We start from the raw sequence: 17,326 nt of genomic DNA, 5'->3' as shown, positions 1-17,326 counted from the left end.
TGGCCTGGGAACATGACCGTGGTTTGATTCTGAAACCCTGTGGCCTGGGAACATGACTGAGGTTTGGTTCTGGAACCCTGTTCCCTGGGAACATGACTGAGGTTTGATTCTGGGCTCCTGTGTCCTGGGAACAAGAATGAGGTTTGAATGTGGAACCCTGTGGCCTGGGAACATGACTGAGGTTTGATTCTGGAACCATGTGTCCTGGGAATATGACTGAGGTTTGCTTCTGGATAACTGTGGCCTGGGAAAATAACTGAGGTTTCATTGTGGAAATATGAGGCCTGGGATCATGAGTGAGGTTTGATGGTGGAACACTCTGGCCTGGCAAAATGACTGAAGCTTGATTCTGGAACCCTGTAGCCTGGGAACTTGACTGAGGTTTGATGGCAGAAACCTGTGGAATGGCAACATGACTGAGGTTTGATTGTGGAACCCTGTGCCCTGGAAACATGACTGTGGCCTGCTACTGGAAACCCATGGCCTGGGAACTTGACATTGCTTTGATTCTGGAACCCTGTGTCCTGGGAACATGACTGAGGTTTGATTCTGGAAATCATTGGCCTGGGAACATGACTGACGTTAGATTGTGGAATCTTGTGGCCTGGGAACATGACTGAGGTTTGATGGAGGAACCCTGTGTCCTGGGAACATGACTGAGGTTTGATTCTGGAACCATGTGGCATGGGAATATGACTGAGGTTTGATTCTGGAAACCATTGGCCTGGGAACATGACTGATGTTAGATTGTGGAATCCTGTGGCCTGGGAACATGACATCGGTTTGATTCTGGAAACCATTGGCCTGGGAACATGACTGATGTTAGATTGTGGAATCCTGTGGCCTGGGAACATGACATCGGTTTGGATTCTGAAAACCTGTGGTCTGGGAATATGACTGAGGTTTGATGGTCGTACCCTATGGCCTGGGAGCATGACTTAGCTTTGATTCTGGATCCCTGTGGCCTGGGAACATGACTGAGGCATGATTCTGGAAACCTGAGGCCTGGGAACATGACATCTGTTTAGATTGTGGAATACTGTGCCCTGGGAACCCGACTGAGGCTTGGTTCTGGAACCCTGTGGACTGGGAATATGACTGAGGTTTTATTCTGGAACCCTGTAGACTGGGAACATAACTGAGGATTGATTCTGGAACCCTGTGGCCTGGGAACATGACATCGGTTGGATTCTGGAACCCTGTGGCATGGGAACATGACTGCGGTTTGATTGTGGAACCCACTGGCCTGGGAACATGACCGTGGTTTGATTCTGAAACCCTGTGGCCTGGGAACATGACTGAGGTTTGGTTCTGGAACCCTGTTCCCTGGGAACATGACTGAGGTTTGATTCTGGGCTCCTGTGTCCTGGGAACAAGAATGAGGTTTGAATGTGGAACCCTGTGGCCTGGGAACATGACTGAGGTTTGATTCTGGAACCATGTGTCCTGGGAATATGACTGAGGTTTGCTTCTGGATAACTGTGGCCTGGAAAAATTACTGAGGTTTCATTGTGGAAATATGAGGCCTGGGATCATGAGTGAGGTTTGATGGGGGTACCCTGTGGCGTGGCAACATGACTGAGGCTTGATTCTGGAACCCTTTGGCCTGGGAAATTGACTCTGATTTGATCGCAGAAACCTGTGGACTGGCAACATGACTGAGGTTTGATGGTGGAACCATGTGGCCTGGCAAGATGACAGAGGTTTGATTGTGGAACCCTCAGGCTTGAGAACATGACTGAGGCTTGATGGTGGAACCCTGTGGCCTGGCAACAGGACTGAGGTTTGATTGTGGAACACTCTGGCCTGGGAATATGACTGACGTTTAATTCTGGAACCCTGTGGCCTGGGAATATGAGTGAGGCTTGATTCTGGAACCCTGTGGCCTTGGAACATGAATGGGGTTTTACTTTTGAATCCTGTGTCCAGGGAACATGACTGAGGTTTGATTCTGGAACCCTGTGTCCTGGGAACATGACTGAGGTTTGATTCTGGAACCATGTGGCCTGGGAATATGACTGAGGTTTGATTCTGGAAACCATTGGCCTGGGAACATGACTGATGTTAGATTGTGGAATCCTGTGGCCTGGGAACATGAAATCGTTTTGATTCTGGAAACCTGTGGCCTGGGAATATGACTGAGGTTTGATGGTGGTACCCTATGGCCTGGCAACATGACTGAGGTTTGATTCTGGATCCCTGTGGCCTGGGAACATGACTGAGGCGTGATTCTGGAAACCTGTGGCCTGGGAACATGACATCTGTTTAGATTGTGGAATACTGTGCCCTGGGAACCCGACTGAGGCTTGGTTCTGGAACCCTGTGGACTGGGAATATGACTGAGGTTTTATTCTGGAACCCTGTAGAGTGGGAACATAACTGAGGATTGATTCTGGAACCCTGTGGCCTGGGAACATGACATCGGTTGGATTCTGGAACCCTGTGGCATGGGAACATGACTGCGGTTTGATTGTGGAACCCACTGGCCTGGGAACATGACCGTGGTTTGATTCTGAAACCCTGTGGCCTGGGAACATGACTGAGGTTTGGTTCTGGAACCCTGTTCCCTGGGAACATGACTGAGGTTTGATTCTGGGCTCCTGTGTCCTGGGAACAAGAATGAGGTTTGAATGTGGAACCCTGTGGCCTAGGAACATGACTGAGGTTTGATTCTGGAACCATGTGTCCTGGGAATATGACTGAGGTTTGCTTCTGGATAACTGTGGCCTGGGAAAATAACTGAGGTTTCATTGTGGAAATATGAGGCCTGGGATCATGAGTGAGGTTGGATGGTGGAACACTCTGGCCTGGCAAAATGACTGAAGCTTGATTCTGGAACCCTGTAGCCTGGGAACTTGACTGAGGTTTGATGGCAGAAACCTGTGGACTGGCAACATGACTGAGGTTTGATTGTGGAACCCTGTGCCCTGGAAAGATGACTGTGGCCTGCTACTGGAAACCCATGGCCTGGGAACTTGACATTGCTTTGATTCTGGAACCCTGTGTCCTGGGAACATGACTGAGGTTTGATTCTGGAAATCATTGGCCAGGGAACATGACTGACGTTAGATTGTGGAATCTTGTGGCCTGGGAACATGACTGAGGTTTGATGGAGGAACCCTGTGGCCTGGGAACCTGACTGAGGTTTGATGGGGGTACCCTGTGGCGTGGCAACATGACTGAGGCTTGATTCTGGAACCCTGTGGCCTGGGAAATTGACTCTGATTTGATCGCAGAAACCTGTGGACTGGCAACATGACTGAGGTTTGATGGTGGAACCCTGTGCACTGGGAACTTGACTGAGGCCTGATACTGCAACCCCGTGGGCTGGGAATATGACATTGGTTTAATTAAGGAAACCTGTTTCCTGGGAACATGACTGAGGTTTGATGGTTGAACCCTGTGGCCTGGCAAGATGACAGAGGTTTGAATGTGGAACCCTCAGGCTTGAGAACATGACTGAGGCTTGATGGTGGAACCCTGTGGCCTGGCAACAGGACTGAGGTTTGATGGTGGAATCCTGTGGCCTGGCAAGATGACTTTGGTTTGATTGTGGAACACTCTGGCCTGGGAATATGACTGACGTTTAATTCTGGAACCCTGTGGCCTGGGAATATGAGTGAGGCTTCATTCTGGAACCCTGTGGCCTTGGAACATGAATGGGGTTTTACTTTTGAATCCTGTGTCCAGGGAACATGACTGAGGTTTGATTCTGGAACCCTGTGTCCTGGGAACATGACTGAGGTTTGATTCTGGAACCATGTGGCCTGGGAATATGACTGAGGTTTGATTCTGGAAACCATTGGCCTGGGAACATGACTGATGTTAGATTGTGGAATCCTGTGGCCTGGGAACATGAAATCGTTTTGATTCTGGAAACCTGTGGCCTGGGAATATGACTGAGGTTTGATGGTGGTACCCTATGGCCTGGCAACATGACTGAGGTTTGATTCTGGATCCCTGTGGCCTGGGAACATGACTGAGGCGTGATTCTGGAAACCTGTGGCCTGGGAACATGACATCTGTTTAGATTGTGGAATACTGTGCCCTGGGAACCCGACTGAGGCTTGGTTCTGGAACCCTGTGGACTGGGAATATGACTGAGGTTTTATTCTGGAACCCTGTAGACTGGGAACATAACTGAGGATTGATTCTGGAACCCTGTGGCCTGGGAACATGACATCGGTTGGATTCTGGAACCCTGTGGCATGGGAACATGACTGCGGTTTGATTGTGGAACCCACTGGCCTGGGAACATGACCGTGGTTTGATTCTGAAACCCTGTGGCCTGGGAACATGACTGAGGTTTGGTTCTGGAACCCTGTTCCCTGGGAACATGACTGAGGTTTGATTCTGGGCTCCTGTGTCCTGGGAACAAGAATGAGGATTGAATGTGGAACCCTGTGGCCTGGGAACATGACTGAGGTTTGATTCTGGAACCATGTGTCCTGGGAATATGACTGAGGTTTGCTTCTGGATAACTGTGGCCTGGGAAAATAACTGAGGTTTCATTGTGGAAATATGAGGCCTGGGATCATGAGTGAGGTTGGATGGTGGAACACTCTGGCCTGGCAAAATGACTGAAGCTTGATTCTGGAACCCTGTAGCCTGGGAACTTGACTGAGGTTTGATGGCAGAAACCTGTGGACTGGCAACATGACTGAGGTTTGATTGTGGAACCCTGTGCCCTGGAAACATGACTGTGGCCTGCTACTGGAAACCCATGGCCTGGGAACTTGACATTGCTTTGATTCTGGAACCCTGTGTCCTGGGAACATGACTGAGGTTTGATTCTGGAAATCATTGGCCTGGGAACATGACTGACGTTAGATTGTGGAATCTTGTGGCCTGGGAACATGACTGAGGTTTGATGGAGGAACCCTGTGTCCTGGGAACATGACTGAGGTTTGATTCTGGAACCATGTGGCATGGGAATATGACTGAGGTTTGATTCTGGAAACCATTGGCCTGGGAACATGACTGATGTTAGATTGTGGAATCCTGTGGCCTGGGAACATGACATCGGTTTGATTCTGGAAACCATTGGCCTGGGAACATGACTGATGTTAGATTGTGGAATCCTGTGGCCTGGGAACATGACATCGGTTTGGATTCTGAAAACCTGTGGTCTGGGAATATGACTGAGGTTTGATGGTCGTACCCTATGGCCTGGGAGCATGACTTAGCTTTGATTCTGGATCCCTGTGGCCTGGGAACATGACTGAGGCATGATTCTGGAAACCTGAGGCCTGGGAACATGACATCTGTTTAGATTGTGGAATACTGTGCCCTGGGAACCCGACTGAGGCTTGGTTCTGGAACCCTGTGGACTGGGAATATGACTGAGGTTTTATTCTGGAACCCTGTAGACTGGGAACATAACTGAGGATTGATTCTGGAACCCTGTGGCCTGGGAACATGACATCGGTTGGATTCTGGAACCCTGTGGCATGGGAACATGACTGCGGTTTGATTGTGGAACCCACTGGCCTGGGAACATGACCGTGGTTTGATTCTGAAACCCTGTGGCCTGGGAACATGACTGAGGTTTGGTTCTGGAACCCTGTTCCCTGGGAACATGACTGAGGTTTGATTCTGGGCTCCTGTGTCCTGGGAACAAGAATGAGGTTTGAATGTGGAACCCTGTGGCCTGGGAACATGACTGAGGTTTGATTCTGGAACCATGTGTCCTGGGAATATGACTGAGGTTTGCTTCTGGATAACTGTGGCCTGGAAAAATAACTGAGGTTTCATTGTGGAAATATGAGGCCTGGGATCATGAGTGAGGTTTGATGGGGGTACCCTGTGGCGTGGCAACATGACTGAGGCTTGATTCTGGAACCCTTTGGCCTGGGAAATTGACTCTGATTTGATCGCAGAAACCTGTGGACTGGCAACATGACTGAGGTTTGATGGTGGAACCATGTGGCCTGGCAAGATGACAGAGGTTTGATTGTGGAACCCTCAGGCTTGAGAACATGACTGAGGCTTGATGGTGGAACCCTGTGGCCTGGCAACAGGACTGAGGTTTGATGGTGGAATCCTGTGGCCTGGCAACAGGACTGAGGTTTGATGGTGGAACCCTGTGGCCTGGGAAATTGACTCTGATTTGATCGCAGAAACCTGTGGACTGGCAACATGACTGAGGTTTTATGGTGGAACCCTGTGCACTGGGAACTTGACTGAGGCCTGATACTGCAACCCCGTGGGCTGGGAATATGACATTGGTTTAATTAAGGAAACCTGTTTCCTGGGAACATGACTGAGGTTTGATGGTTGAACCCTGTGGCCTGGCAAGATGACAGAGGTTTGAATGTGGAACCCTCAGGCTTGAGAACATGACTGAGGCTTGATGGTGGAACCCTGTGGCCTGGCAACAGGACTGAGGTTTGATGGTGGAATCCTGTGGCCTGGCAAGATGACTTTGGTTTGATTGTGGAACACTCTGGCCTGGGAATATGACTGACGTTTAATTCTGGAACCCTGTGGCCTGGGAATATGAGTGAGGCTTCATTCTGGAACCCTGTGGCCTTGGAACATGAATGGGGTTTTACTTTTGAATCCTGTGTCCAGGGAACATGACTGAGGTTTGATTCTGGAACCCTGTGTCCTGGGAACATGACTGAGGTTTGATTCTGGAACCATGTGGCCTGGGAATATGACTGAGGTTTGATTCTGGAAACCATTGGCCTGGGAACATGACTGATGTTAGATTGTGGAATCCTGTGGCCTGGGAACATGACATCGGTTTGGATTCTGAAAACCTGTGGTCTGGGAATATGACTGAGGTTTGATGGTCGTACCCTATGGCCTGGGAGCATGACTTAGCTTTGATTCTGGATCCCTGTGGCCTGGGAACATGACTGAGGCGTGATTCTGGAAACCTGAGGCCTGGGAACATGACATCTGTTTAGATTGTGGAATACTGTGCCCTGGGAACCCGACTGAGGCTTGGTTCTGGAACCCTGTGGACTGGGAATATGACTGAGGTTTTATTCTGGAACCCTGTAGAGTGGGAACATAACTGAGGATTGATTCTGGAACCCTGTGTCCTGGGAACATGACATCGGTTGGATTCTGGAACCCTGTGGCATGGGAACATGACTGCGGTTTGATTGTGGAACCCACTGGCATGGGAACATGACCGTGGTTTGATTCTGAAACCCTGTGGCCTGGGAACATGACTGAGGTTTGGTTCTGGAACCCTGTTCCCTGGGAACATGACTGAGGTTTGATTCTGGGCTCCTGTGTCCTGGGAACAAGAATGAGGTTTGAATGTGGAACCCTGTGGCCTGGGAACATGACTGAGGTTTGATTCTGGAACCATGTGTCCTGGGAATATGACTGAGGTTTGCTTCTGGATAACTGTGGCCTGGAAAAATAACTGAGGTTTCATTGTGGAAATATGAGGCCTGGGATCATGAGTGAGGTTTGATGGGGGTACCCTGTGGCGTGGCAACATGACTGAGGCTTGATTCTGGAACCCTGTGGCCTGGGAAATTGACTCTGATTTGATCGCAGAAACCTGTGGACTGGCAACATGACTGAGGTTTGATGGTGGAACCATGTGGCCTGGCAAGATGACAGAGGTTTGATTGTGGAACCCTCAGGCTTGAGAACATGACTGAGGCTTGATGGTGGAACCCTGTGGCCTGGCAACAGGACTGAGGTTTGATGGTGGAATCCTGTGGCCTGGCAACAGGACTGAGGTTTGATGGTGGAACCCTGTGGCCTGGCAACAGGACTGAGGTTTGATGGTGGAATCCTGTGGCCTGGCAAGATGACTTTGGTTTGATTGTGGAACACTCTGGCCTGGGAATATGACTGACGTTTAATTCTGGAACCCTGTGGCCTGGGAATATGAGTGAGGCTTCATTCTGGAACCCTGTGGCCTTGGAACATGAATGGGGTTTTACTTTTGAATCCTGTGTCCAGGGAACATGACTGAGGTTTGATTCTGGAACCCTGTGTCCTGGGAACATGACTGAGGTTTGATTCTGGAACCATGTGGCCTGGGAATATGACTGAGGTTTGATTCTGGAAACCATTGGCCTGGGAACATGACTGATGTTAGATTGTGGAATCCTGTGGCCTGGGAACATGAAATCGTTTTGATTCTGGAAACCTGTGGCCTGGGAATATGACTGAGGTTTGATGGTGGTACCCTATGGCCTGGCAACATGACTGAGGTTTGATTCTGGATCCCTGTGGCCTGGGAACATGACTGAGGCGTGATTCTGGAAACCTGTGGCCTGGGAACATGACATCTGTTTAGATTGTGGAATACTGTGCCCTGGGAACCTGACTGAGGCTTGGTACTTGAACCCTGTGGACTGGCAACATGACTGAGGTTTTATTCTGGAACCCTGTAGCATGGGAACATAACTGAGGATTGATTCTGGAAACCTGTGGCCTGGGAACATGACATCGGTGGAATCTGGAAACCTGTGGCCTGGGAACATGAGAACGGTGTGATTCTGGAACCCTGAGGCCTGAGAACATGTCTGAGGTTTGATGGTGGAAACCTGTGGCCTGGCAACATGACTGAGGTTTGGTTCTGGATCCCTGTGGCCTGGGAACATGACTGAGGCGTGATTCTGGAAACCTGAGGCCTGGGAACATGACATCTGTTTAGATTGTGGAATACTGTGCCCTGGGAACCCGACTGAGGCTTGGTTCTGGAACCCTGTGGACTGGGAATATGACTGAGGTTTTATTCTGGAACCCTGTAGACTGGGAACATAACTGAGGATTGATTCTGGAACCCTGTGGCCTGGGAACATGACATCGGTTGGATTCTGGAACCCTGTGGCATGGGAACATGACTGCGGTTTGATTGTGGAACCCACTGGCCTGGGAACATGACCGTGGTTTGATTCTGAAACCCTGTGGCCTGGGAACATGACTGAGGTTTGGTTCTGGAACCCTGTTCCCTGGGAACATGACTGAGGTTTGATTCTGGGCTCCTGTGTCCTGGGAACAAGAATGAGGTTTGAATGTGGAACCCTGTGGCCTGGGAACATGACTGAGGTTTGATTCTGGAACCATGTGTCCTGGGAATATGACTGAGGTTTGCTTCTGGATAACTGTGGCCTGGGAAAATAACTGAGGTTTCATTGTGGAAATATGAGGCCTGGGATCATGAGTGAGGTTTGATGGTGGAACACTCTGGCCTGGCAAAATGACTGAAGCTTGATTCTGGAACCCTGTAGCCTGGGAACTTGACTGAGGTTTGATGGCAGAAACCTGTGGAATGGCAACATGACTGAGGTTTGATTGTGGAGCCCTGTGCCCTGGAAACATGACTGTGGCCTGCTACTGGAAACCCATGGCCTGGGAACTTGACATTGCTTTGATTCTGGAACCCTGTGTCCTGGGAACATGACTGAGGTTTGATTCTGGAAATCATTGGCCTGGGAACATGACTGACGTTAGATTGTGGAATCTTGTGGCCTGGGAACATGACTGAGGTTTGATGGAGGAACCCTGTGGCCTGGGAACATGACTGAGGTTTGATGGGGGTACCCTGTGGCGTGGAAACATGACTGAGGCTTGATTCTGGAACCCTGTGGCCTGGGAAATTGACTCTGATTTGATCGCAGAAACCTGTGGACTGGCAACATGACTGAGGTTTTATGGTGGAACCCTGTGCACTGGGAACTTGACTGAGGCCTGATACTGCAACCCCGTGGGCTGGGAATATGACATTGGTTTAATTAAGGAAACCTGTTTCCTGGGAACATGACTGAGGTTTGATGGTTGAACCCTGTGGCCTGGCAAGATGACAGAGGTTTGAATGTGGAACCCTCAGGCTTGAGAACATGACTGAGGCTTGATGGTGGAACCCTGTGGCCTGGCAACAGGACTGAGGTTTGATGGTGGAATCCTGTGGCCTGGCAAGATGACTTTGGTTTGATTGTGGAACACTCTGGCCTGGGAATATGACTGACGTTTAATTCTGGAACCCTGTGGCCTGGGAATATGAGTGAGGCTTCATTCTGGAACCCTGTGGCCTTGGAACATGAATGGGGTTTTACTCTTGAATCCTGTGTCCAGGGAACATGACTGAGGTTTGATTCTGGAACCCTGTGTCCTGGGAACATGACTGAGGTTTGATTCTGGAACCATGTGGCCTGGGAATATGACTGAGGTTTGATTCTGGAAACCATTGGCCTGGGAACATGACTGATGTTAGAGTGTGGAATCCTGTGGCCTGGGAACATGACATCGGTTTGGATTCTGAAAACCTGTGGTCTGGGAATATGACTGAGGTTTGATGGTCGTACCCTATGGCCTGGGAGCATGACTTAGCTTTGATTCTGGATCCCTGTGGCCTGGGAACATGACTGAGGCGTGATTCTGGAAACCTGAGGCCTGGGAACATGACATCTGTTTAGATTGTGGAATACTGTGCCCTGGGAACCCGACTGAGGCTTGGTTCTGGAACCCTGTGGACTGGGAATATGACTGAGGTTTTATTCTGGAACCCTGTAGAGTGGGAACATAACTGAGGATTGATTCTGGAACCCTGTGGCCTGGGAACATGACATCGGTTGGATTCTGGAACCCTGTGGCATGGGAACATGACTGCGGTTTGATTGTGGAACCCACTGGCATGGGAACATGACCGTGGTTTGATTCTGAAACCCTGTGGCCTGGGAACATGACTGAGGTTTGGTTATGGAACCCTGTTCCCTGGGAACATGACTGAGGTTTGATTCTGGGCTCCTGTGTCCTGGGAACAAGAATGAGGTTTGAATGTGGAACCCTGTGGCATGGGAACATGACTGAGGTTTGATTCTGGAACCATGTGTCCTGGGAATATGACTGAGGTTTGCTTCTGGATAACTGTGGCCTGGAAAAATTACTGAGGTTTCATTGTGGAAATATGAGGCCTGGGATCATGAGTGAGGTTTGATGGGGGTACCCTGTGGCGTGGCAACATGACTGAGGCTTGATTCTGGAACCCTTTGGCCTGGGAAATTGACTCTGATTTGATCGCAGAAACCTGTGGACTGGCAACATGACTGAGGTTTGATGGTGGAACCATGTGGCCTGGCAAGATGACAGAGGTTTGATTGTGGAACCCTCAGGCTTGAGAACATGACTGAGGCTTGATGGTGGAACCCTGTGGCCTGGCAACAGGACTGAGGTTTGATTGTGGAACACTCTGGCCTGGGAATATGACTGACGTTTAATTCTGGAACCCTGTGGCCTGGCAACAGGACTGAGGTTTGATGGTGGAATCCTGTGGCCTGGCAAGATGACTTTGGTTTGATTGTGGAACACTCTGGCCTGGGAATATGACTGACGTTTAATTCTGGAACCCTGTGGCCTGGGAATATGAGTGAGGCTTGATTCTGGAACCCTGTGGCCTTGGAACATGAATGGGGTTTTACTTTTGAATCCTGTGTCCAGGGAACATGACTGAGGTTTGATTCTGGAACCCTGTGTCCTGGGAACATGACTGAGGTTTGATTCTGGAACCATGTGGCCTGGGAATATGACTGAGGTTTGATTCTGGAAACCATTGGCCTGGGAACATGACTGATGTTAGATTGTGGAATCCTGTGGCCTGGGAACATGAAATCGTTTTGATTCTGGAAACCTGTGGCCTGGGAATATGACTGAGGTTTGATGGTGGTACCCTATGGCCTGGCAACATGACTGAGGTTTGATTCTGGATCCCTGTGGCCTGGGAACATGACTGAGGCGTGATTCTGGAAACCTGTGGCCTGGGAACATGACATCTGTTTAGATTGTGGAATACTGTGCCCTGGGAACCTGACTGAGGCTAGGTACTTGAACCCTGTGGACTGGCAACATGACTGAGGTTTTATTCTGGAACCCTGTAGCATGGGAACATAACTGAGGATTGATTCTGGAAACCTGTGGCCTGGGAACATGACATCGGTGGAATCTGGAAACCTGTGGCCTGGGAACATGAGAACGGTGTGATTCTGGAACCCTGAGGCCTGAGAACATGTCTGAGGTTTGATGGTGGAAACCTGTGGCCTGGCAACATGACTGAGGTTTGGTTCTGGAACCCTGTTCCCTGGGAACATGACTGAGGTTTGATTCTGGACACCTTTGTCCTGGGAACATGACTGAGGTTTGATTGTGGAACCCTGTGTCCTGGGAACATGACTGAGTTTTGATTCTGGAACCATGTGTCCTGGGAATATGACTGAGGTTTGATTCTGGATACCTGTGGCCTGGGAAAATGACTGAGGTTTCATTGTGGAAATATGTGGCCTGGGATCTTGAGTGAGGTTTGATGGTGGAACACTCTGGCCTGGCAAAATGACTGAAGCTTGATTCTGGAACCCTGTGGCCTGGGAACTTGACTGAGGTTTGAAGGCAGAAACCTGTGGACTGGCAACATGACTGAGGTTTGATTGTGGAACCCTGTGCCCTGGAAACATGACTGTGGCCTGGTACTGGAAACCCATGGCCTGGGAACTTGACGTTGGTTTGATTCTGGAACCCTGTGTCCTGGGAACATGATTGAGGTTTGATTCTGGAAACCATTGGTCTGGGAACATGACTGATGTTAGATTGTGGAATCCTGTGGCCTGGGAACATGACTGAGGTTTGATGGAGGAACCCTGTGGCCTGGGAACATGACTGAGGTTTGATGGTGGTACCCTGTGGACTGGCAACATGACTGAGGCTTGATTCTGGGACCCTGTGGCCTGGGAAATTGACTCTGATTTGATCGCAGAAACCTGTGGACTGGCAGCATGACTGAGGATTGATGGTGGAACCCTGGGCACTGGGAACATGACGAGATGCCTGACACTGTAACCCCGTGTCCTGAGAACATGACATTGTTTTGATTCTGGAAAGCTGTTTCCTGGGAACATGACTGAGGTTTGATGGTTGAACCCTGTGGACTGGCAACATGACTGACGTTTGATTGTGGCACCCTCAGGCTTGGGAACATTACTGAGGCTTGATGGTGGAACCCTGTGTCCTGGCACCAGGACTGAGGTTTGATGGTGGAACCCTGTGGCCTGGGAACATGACATCGTTTTGGATTCTGGTACCGTGTTGCCTGGGAACATGAAATCGTTTTGATTCTGGAAACCTGTGGCCTGGGAATATGACTGAGGTTTGATGGTGGTACCCTATGGCCTGGCAACATGACTGAGGTTTGATTCTGGATCCCTGTGGCCTGGGAACATGACTGAGGCGTGATTCTGGAAACCTGTGGCCTGGGAACATGACATCTGTTTAGATTGTGGAATACTGTGCCCTGGGAACCCGACTGAGGCTTGGTTCTGGAACCCTGTGGACTGGGAATATGACTGAGGTTTTATTCTGGAACCCTGTAGACTGGGAACATAACTGAGGATTGATTCTGGAACCCTGTGGCCTGGGAACATGACATCGGTTGGATTCTGGAACCCTGTGGCATGGGAACATGACTGCGGTTTGACTGTGGAACCCACTGGCCTGGGAACATGACCGTGGTTTGATTCTGAAACCCTGTGGCCTGGGAACATGACTGAGGTTTGGTTCTGGAACCCTGTTCCCTGGGAACATGACTGAGGTTTGATTCTGGGCTCCTGTGTCCTGGGAACAAGAATGAGGTTTGAATGTGGAACCCTGTGGCCTGGGAACATGACTGAGGTTTGATTCTGGAACCATGTGTCCTGGGAATATGACTGAGGTTTGCTTCTGGATAACTGTGGCCTGGGAAAATAACTGAGGTTTCATTGTGGAAATATGAGGCCTGGGATCATGAGTGAGGTTTGATGGTGGAACACTCTGGCCTGGCAAAATGACTGAAGCTTGATTCTGGAACCCTGTAGCCTGGGAACTTGACTGAGGTTTGATGGCAGAAACCTGTGGACTGGCAACATGACTGAGGTTTGATTGTGGAACCCTGTGCCCTGGAAACATGACTGTGGCCTGCTACTGGAAACCCATGGCCTGGGAACTTGACATTGCTTTGATTCTGGAACCCTGTGTCCTGGGAACATGACTGAGGTTTGATTCTGGAAATCATTGGCCTGGGAACATGACTGACGTTAGATTGTGGAATCTTGTGGCCTGGGAACATGACTGAGGTTTGAGGGAGGAACCCTGTGGCCTGGGAACATGACTGAGGTTTGATGGGGGTACCCTGTGGCGTGGAAACATGACTGAGGCTTGATTCTGGAACCCTGTGGCCTGGGAAATTGACTCTGATTTGATCGCAGAAACCTGTGGACTGGCAACATGACTGAGGTTTTATGGTGGAACCCTGTGCACTGGGAACTTGACTGAGGCCTGATACTGCAACCCCGTGGGCTGGGAATATGACATTGGTTTAATTAAGGAAACCTGTTTCCTGGGAACATGACTGAGGTTTGATGGTTGAACCCTGTGGCCTGGCAAGATGACAGAGGTTTGAATGTGGAACCCTCAGGCTTGAGAACATGACTGAGGCTTGATGGTGGAACCCTGTGGCCTGGCAACAGGACTGAGGTTTGATGGTGGAATCCTGTGGCCTGGCAAGATGACTTTGGTTTGATTGTGGAACACTCTGGCCTGGGAATATGACTGACGTTTAATTCTGGAACCCTGTGGCCTGGGAATATGAGTGAGGCTTGATTCTGGAACCCTGTGGCCTTGGAACATGAATGGGGTTTTACTTTTGAATCCTGTGTCCAGGGAACATGACTGAGGTTTGATTCTGGAACCCTGTGTCCTGGGAACATGACTGAGGTTTGATTCTGGAACCATGTGGCCTGGGAATATGACTGAGGTTTGATTCTGGAAACCATTGGCCTGGGAACATGACTGATGTTAGATTGTGGAATCCTGTGGCCTGGGAACATGACATCGGTTTGGATTCTGAAAACCTGTGGTCTGGGAATATGACTGAGGTTTGATGGTCGTACCCTATGGCCTGGGAGCATGACTTAGCTTTGATTCTGGATCCCTGTGGCCTGGGAACATGACTGAGGCGTGATTCTGGAAACCTGAGGCCTGGGAACATGACATCTGTTTAGATTGTGGAATACTGTGCCCTGGGAACCCGACTGAGGCTTGGTTCTGGAACCCTGTGGACTGGGAATATGACTGAGGTTTTATTCTGGAACCCTGTAGAGTGGGAACATAACTGAGGATTGATTCTGGAACCCTGTGTCCTGGGAACATGACATCGGTTGGATTCTGGAACCCTGTGGCATGGGAACATGACTGCGGTTTGATTGTGGAACCCACTGGCATGGGAACATGACCGTGGTTTGATTCTGAAACCCTGTGGCCTGGGAACATGACTGAGGTTTGGTTCTGGAACCCTGTTCCCTGGGAACATGACTGAGGTTTGATTCTGGGCTCCTGTGTCCTGGGAACAAGAATGAGGTTTGAATGTGGAACCCTGTGGCCTGGGAACATGACTGAGGTTTGATTCTGGAACCATGTGTCCTGGGAATATGACTGAGGTTTGCTTCTGGATAACTGTGGCCTGGAAAAATAACTGAGGTTTCATTGTGGAAATATGAGGCCTGGGATCATGAGTGAGGTTTGATGGGGGTACCCTGTGGCGTGGCAACATGACTGAGGCTTGATTCTGGAACCCTTTGGCCTGGGAAATTGACTCTGATTTGATCGCAGAAACCTGTGGACTGGCAACATGACTGAGGTTTGATGGTGGAACCATGTGGCCTGGCAAGATGACAGAGGTTTGATTGTGGAACCCTCAGGCTTGAGAACATGACTGAGGCTTGATGGTGGAACCCTGTGGCCTGGCAACAGGACTGAGGTTTGATGGTGGAATCCTGTGGCCTGGCAACAGGACTGAGGTTTGATGGTGGAACCCTGTGGCCTGGCAACAGGACTGAGGTTTGATGGTGGAATCCTGTGGCCTGGCAAGATGACTTTGGTTTGATTGTGGAACACTCTGGCCTGGGAATATGACTGACGTTTAATTCTGGAACCCTGTGGCCTGGGAATATGAGTGAGGCTTCATTCTGGAACCCTGTGGCCTTGGAACATGAATGGGGTTTTACTTTTGAATCCTGTGTCCAGGGAACATGACTGAGGTTTGATTCTGGAACCCTGTGTCCTGGGAACATGACTGAGGTTTGATTCTGGAACCATGTGGCCTGGGAATATGACTGAGGTTTGATTCTGGAAACCATTGGCCTGGGAACATGACTGATGTTAGATTGTGGAATCCTGTGGCCTGGGAACATGAAATCGTTTTGATTCTGGAAACCTGTGGCCTGGGAATATGACTGAGGTTTGATGGTGGTACCCTATGGCCTGGCAACATGACTGAGGTTTGATTCTGGATCCCTGTGGCCTGGGAACATGACTGAGGCGTGATTCTGGAAACCTGTGGCCTGGGAACATGACATCTGTTTAGATTGTGGAATACTGTGCCCTGGGAACCCGACTGAGGCTTGGTTCTGGAACCCTGTGGACTGGGAATATGACTGAGGTTTTATTCTGGAACCCTGTAGACTGGGAACATAACTGAGGATTGATTCTGGAACCCTGTGGCCTGGGAACATGACATCGGTTGGATTCTGGAACCCTGTGGCATGGGAACATGACTGCGGTTTGATTGTGGAACCCACTGGCCTGGGAACATGACCGTGGTTTGATTCTGAAACCCTGTGGCCTGGGAACATGACTGAGGTTTGGTTCTGGAACCCTGTTCCCTGGGAACATGACTGAGGTTTGATTCTGGGCTCCTGTGTCCTGGGAACAAGAATGAGGTTTGAATGTGGAACCCTGTGGCCTGGGAACATGACTGAGGTTTGATTCTGGAACCATGTGTCCTGGGAATATGACTGAGGTTTGCTTCTGGATAACTGTGGCCTGGGAAAATAACTGAGGTTTCATTGTGGAAATATGAGGCCTGGGATCATGAGTGAGGTTTGATGGTGGAACACTCTGGCCTGGCAAAATGACTGAAGCTTGATTCTGGAACCCTGTAGCCTGGGAACTTGACTGAGGTTTGATGGCAGAAACCTGTGGACTGGCAACATGACTGAGGTTTGATTGTGGAACCCTGTGCCCTGGAAAAATGACTGTGGCCTGCTACTGGAAACCCATGGCCTGGGAACTTGACATTGCTTTGATTCTGGAACCCTGTGTCCTGGGAACATGACTGAGGTTTGATTCTGGAAATCATTGGCCTGGGAACATGACTGACGTTAGATTGTGGAATCTTGTGGCCTGGGAACATGACTGAGGTTTGATGGAGGAACCCTGTGTCCTGGGAACATGACTGAGGTTTGATTCTGGAACCATGTGGCATGGGAATATGACTGAGGTTTGATTCTGGAAACCATTGGCCTGGGAACATGACTGATGTTAGATT

The sequence above is a fragment of the Balaenoptera ricei genome, chromosome 20, assembly GCF_028023285.1.
Source record: "Balaenoptera ricei isolate mBalRic1 chromosome 20, mBalRic1.hap2, whole genome shotgun sequence".
Taxonomy (NCBI): Eukaryota; Metazoa; Chordata; class Mammalia; order Artiodactyla; family Balaenopteridae; genus Balaenoptera; species Balaenoptera ricei.
This window is presented reverse-complemented; position numbering follows the sequence as displayed.